Source organism: Elaeis guineensis, chromosome 16 (genome assembly GCF_000442705.2).
Source record: "Elaeis guineensis isolate ETL-2024a chromosome 16, EG11, whole genome shotgun sequence".
NCBI lineage: Eukaryota > Viridiplantae > Streptophyta > Magnoliopsida > Arecales > Arecaceae > Elaeis > Elaeis guineensis.
In genome coordinates this window covers 23,580,343-23,586,100 of record NC_026008.2, presented here as the reverse complement: position 1 = coordinate 23,586,100, position 5,758 = coordinate 23,580,343, and the positions used below count along the sequence as shown (strand labels likewise).

At 38.2% G+C, this 5,758-nt stretch overlaps 1 pseudogene; it reads right to left on the bottom strand.

Moving 5' to 3' along the window:
- Positions 1-716: 716 nt before the first annotated feature.
- LOC105060658 (uncharacterized) lies at positions 717-1,775 on the bottom strand (annotated as a pseudogene).
- Positions 1,776-5,758: the final 3,983 nt, after the last annotated feature.

The window sequence follows — 5,758 nt, the reverse complement described above, 5'->3', positions numbered from 1 at the left end:
GGATTCATTAGAAAGCTAACTCTATGCAACGTCATGGAAGTATTATGAATGTATATTTAACTATTTTGATGCTGATTTGTTTTTGCCCTAATCTGTGTTGGATTGCATTTTCTTTTCTTTTTTATGATACAAGTGATTGGATTGCATTTTCTAATGTTGCTTGAGATGAACTTCAAAATATGAACTTCTAAAACATTCAATTTGATATATATCTTTCTTGGGAGTACTATCTTGGGCCTTTTTATTTCCTTGCTTGGTGTTTGAGGTAATGCTGTAGATCTGGAATAAGCAGGTGGTCAAGCAGTCCACCCTCTGGCTTGAGAGTTGGGCATCTAGCTTGTAGGATATATGATGGCTTTCTTTAATTGTAGATATTTAAGGCAAGCCTAATCAAGAGTCTTTAATGGATACAATGCTAGCTTAGCCTTTATGTCAGTTCACAGGCCATGATGGTATCTTGCCAAGTGTTGTTCATTGTTATCAATGATCGCACACCTTGTAGTTAATTCATTGAGCTGCTCAGTGTATTATGCAACAGTCATCATAGCCTACGTAGATTGTAGAAGCATTTTATATGTTTGGTTGCGATAATTACAGGGAGTTTCTAGGTTAATGGAAATCTTTAATTAGAACCATATAAAAAAGAATTTTCTTATTGCATTAATGTATAAAGACAAGTTGATCTAAACATTCTAAGAACGGTCACTTAATTATTTCTAGTTCAGCCTTCTCTTATGCGAGTGTGATGCTCCTCCATCTGCATCCAAGGAACCAGAATTGCTGCTCCATCCTCTTCTTCTAAGGGATCTAGATGACCTGCTTTGTTTGGTTTTTTGAGATGTCAGTCACCGTAATATTGCCTGGTATCACAGTTGCGGTGCTTGAAGCTGATGCATGCTCTGTAGTCGGTGTTGATTGCACAGTAGGCCTCGGATGCAGTGGCTCATGACCGTGAGAGTTCATAGATGAATTTGTAGAATTATTTTGAGGATTTGGTGTGAATGCCGGCGAAGTTAGACCCACTCCTCTCTTCCATTTGCATATTCCACTGCCTTAGCCAATGTACAAATGTAGGATCAGAAGCATTGAATCGAAGCCGCAAGCTTGGGCCCGGATCCTCTGCAAACCTAATGGCAGTGCACAACTCTTCTATACGCCTCCATGCTATTGCACTCCCCCCACCACAATTCTGCCCATGGATCTCTGCAATTCCTGCCTCAAGTTCTCAATTCTGTGTGCATGGGGTCGAGGTGGTATTTTTAGCTCTGAGTTCCCATCTTCTTCAGATACCTTCTTGGCAGTAGTATCCAAACCTCCCCTCCCATACATAGGCATTAGGTTAGTCTCGTGCAGCTCTCCCTTGCACACAAGGCATTCCTTAAATACTGGGATTGGCATGAAGTCATTGATACAAACACCACCAGCAAAAGACATGACCACGAGAATTAACAACCGGTTACTTAGCCATATCAAAGCAAATATTGTACTCAAAGTCTACAGCACTTTGCTCCTTTTCCTTTTCGTAACCTTTCATGCCCTTGTCTTGGCCATGCAAGTTATCCTTTTTAGAAGCCTCTAAGTTCCTATGGCATTGTATCGTGCATCAGCTGGTCGGGACTAGTCTGCATGTCGGACCTCTCACCATCAAACATCTTGGAGCTTTGAGGCCACAACTAATTGTTTGATTCGATCAATCTCTGGAAATGTAGCTCTGGACATTCAAGGACCACATGTCGCAAACCAGAGCTATCACCTCGGTGCATAAGCTCGATCATGGGAGTTGGGCATGTCTATGCTCCGAAGGATATTTATCTTATCCTTTTGTGGACCACTAATTTTGTTGTTAGGGACCATAATTGTTTTTATAAATAGGATCTGTTGAATATTAGCAAGAAAAGCTTTTGTTGATACCAATCAATCTAGATGATGGATGATTTCCTGAGTTATGTTTTCTTTGTTAAAAATTTAATCTGACATTGCTCATATAATTAAAGGGATTTAAAATTTTATTTCTAGCACCTTTCCAACTATGTGATTGCATTAGTTGCATTGTTTTGGTCCTTAACCAACAAAAACATATGCCCCCAAGCAAATCACTGTTCAGGTATTGATAGGCTCTGAGGAAATTTTAATAAGATTATATTGTACAAATAAAACCAAACATCGCGGTCCACTAGATGATGTTAGTCCAAGTCACGTGGTTAGCAAAATTTGTTACATATAGTATTGTAGGAATTGTAAATCAAGTGAATTAAAATACAAAAAATCTTTTTTTTTTTTTTTTTTTTCCAAATGGGTTGCTCGGGACTCAAACTCAGTACTAGTCAGATGGAGTAAATAACTTTTGCTTATTGGACTAGGGAAAAAAAAAAAACCCTGCCAAATCATGCTCGCATTTTTCATTGCATACGGCTTTACCTATGTATAATATAAAATGTGGGTCTCGAGAAGAAAGTATAATAATTTTGATTACTCATTGATTCAACAATCTGACCATTTCATAATGAAAATTCATGATTTTTTTTCTTTCTTGATCATTTATAGATCATTTCTACTGTATTCATAAGTCTCACCGCATCATCAAACCCACTATGAGTAATTCACCAAGTCGTTGATACAAATAATATCCAAACAACAAATACATATATTCTGCACATGATTCATGTAAAGAAAAAGTTGTTTTTAGATAGATCAAAGAAACAACTCGTTCTTCTTCTATAAAGAATTTTTCTAACAATCCGGAACCTAATCTTTGCAAAAATATGCATACCATACTTTTATTTTACAAGCCAAAGTTCTAGCACATGAAAATCAAAATATATACTTTGTTCGATGTAAACTCATATTTTGTTGAGTATCCACTATGATAATAAGAAAGATTTCTATATATCTGACCAAATCAATCAATAATATTGCAATATAATAAATTGGTCCAGATTGGCTTACTCATAGGATGCCTCGATACGATATAACATTTAGCTTTAGACAATGATCCAATAAGAGAAATAACTAGGATTCTGGTATCAAATTTTTTAATAACAGTATCTATAAGAAATGAATTCTCTAAAATTTGATTCCTTACCACTGAAGGATTTATTAGTAATATTATGGATGGACTAGGGTTATTCTTTCTCTCCCAACCTATTAATTCAACCTCCATACCTGCCTTCATCTAAGATGAGAGTTGTCATCTTTTTTCTTGTGTCAATTCCCTATTAGGTTGCCTATTATTAAGTGAACTGAAAGAAAAGAAGACATCTCTAACCCACCTCTTATTTGCTGCCTATGTTTGCGAACTCTAAAAGAGTGCTTGACCACCACCCTTCTATAAACTCAATAAGGAACCGTCGATCAGTGAAGGTTCCTCTCCCTTCATAGACTTCCCTACTCAAACTACCTTTTAATATAGGTGGCCTTCTCTTCCAAAGCTTTTCAGATATCCCCACACCACCATGATGTAGATGAGAAACAAACCTATGGCAACAGAATTCAACGGCAAGCTTGAATTCAAGAGTAGGGGTGCCACAGAATAGCTATGAAAAGCTTCCTCGACTCTATTGTTAGACTAAACTTCTCTCTTTTTTGCATGGAGGCAGTCAAAATTGTATCAGCTTTGATTTTACTTCGACTTGACTTTAGGAGCTAGAAGCTGTAAGTTGAGTCAACTACATTAGATAGGGCACACCACACTCTATCAAGCAAGCATGCTGCTTATGAAGTTGAAGCTAACTTTGTGATATGGACCATTTCCAATTTTCTTGCTTGCAAATATCTAACGATTAGCTTTTATACTAGATACACCTCCGTACATATGGACATACTTGGGGATAGATATAGAGAGCTAAAAACTGTATGGGCTACCCTTGCAAGCAAAAGATAAGGAAACAGTTCTCCCTACCTCTTAAGTAAGGTTGTCTTTGGCACTCCAACTATTCATGTTTTGACCAAGACCCTAGCTATAGAATCAAGGTGGAGAGGAAGATTCATCATTCCTATTGTGGTGACCGAGAGTGATTGTGCATAGGCCTAAAGAGGCAAAATCCTCATAAAGCAAAGTGGATGGAGGTGGATCGAGTAAGGAAGTATACCCTCACAGCATTTTGACCTAATAAGCTTTCTCATAGGTAATGAAGAAGGAAGACTAGATAGAGCTTGAGTCTGAGAAAGGAAGGGAAGATCACTAAAATTGAGACTCTGAGACTCAGGTCAAGGAGATTAGATAGACAAAAAGTACTTTCTTTCCCTCATATGGAGAACAAATCTTATCTCCTATCTCTCTAGTTTCGAAACTCTTGGTAAGCTAAGTTTCTTTAAATATACCTTTCAAGAAAAGATCTTTCTTTTACGCCTTATTTGTTATGAAAGCGGAACCCACTTGGAAACCAACTAACTTGATCGATTCAGTGCTTGGTTTAGGTTCGGGTAGAGAACAGGTAAGTTCGGTAGGCTTTTCACTTTAGCTGTTGTTATTCAAGGCCTTACTTTACTCATTTAAAGTTTTTTTGATCCCCTCTTTCTTTCTAGTTAGGGAGGCCATAGATGCAAGCCTCTTTAGTAAACTCTTTCCACTTTCACTTCTGTTCTGAATCTGAATGGTGGCTTTGGTTGGAGAAGAGAGTGTTTCAGTTATGGTTTAAGGCTAGTGAGTTATTATACGTTCGTAAAGGCAGACAGGCGCTTGTAGACAAAAATCATTTTCATATAGCAACTTAGAAAAAACAAACCACTTCTTATTTTTAAAAGTGCTGCATATAGTTTTAGGGGTTGTAGAATGACTACTTCTTTGTTAGTTTTTTTCGTTAGCCAGTATCAACACTCTAAGACTCCTTACGCTTAGCCCACCGCAAGTGCTTTGATATAGAGTCACTTTCGGGTTGTAGGGTGCAAGGGGATCTTGAATCAATTCCCTCTTTGCCAGTAGCTAGTTTAGATATGGCAAGTGGAGAGAGAAACTAGAGAGAGAAAGAGAGGAAAGAGAGAGAATAGAGGAGAGAGAGAGAGTCTTTTTTCTTTTATTATTATTATTATTATTATTATTATTATTATTATTATTATTATTATTATTTTCTTTTCTTTCTTTCTCTTTTTAATTTTTTTTTCTTTTCTTTTTTTTCTTTCTTTTCTTTTCCTTGTTTTTTTTTTCTCTTTCTTCTTCTCCCTCTTCCCGTGGTTTTCTTTGGTGGAACAGGGGACCGTGAGGTCCCTTCTTGTTTCTCAGACTAGGGGTCACGACTGTCGGCTTGTGGTCGATGGCAGCAGGGGCTGTGACGGTGCAGCCCAGAGGAAGCCAAATCGACGGTCGGTGATGACCTCTGGTGCCAGAAATAGCCAAAAGAGAAGGGGCGGAACAGGAGTTTCTTTGATCTAGATTTTCTGACGAACCCGACCATCGACGGTCATGCACACAGGCAAGGAAAGGAAAGGGTAGAAGGGAGGAAGAGGAGCCGGGGCTTACCTCGAGCTCCGATGAGTGCTGTGGCGAGAAATTGAGACAGCATAATGAAGGACTTTCGTGAGAAATCTTCGGCAATCCTTGTCAATTTCTCTTGATTCTTCGGTGGGGGAAGAGAGGGAAGACTTCTTCCCTTTAAATAGGACTGGTGGGGAGGAGTTTCACTCTTCCCTGAGATGGATTTTGACTCTAATTAGAAGTCGATCAGGAGGGAGGAGAAGACTCCCTATGGGAGTCTTCTTCATTCTTTGTTTTTGTACTTTGATATCTATGCTGGGTATTTCATTCTTTTCTCCTAAAAAAAAA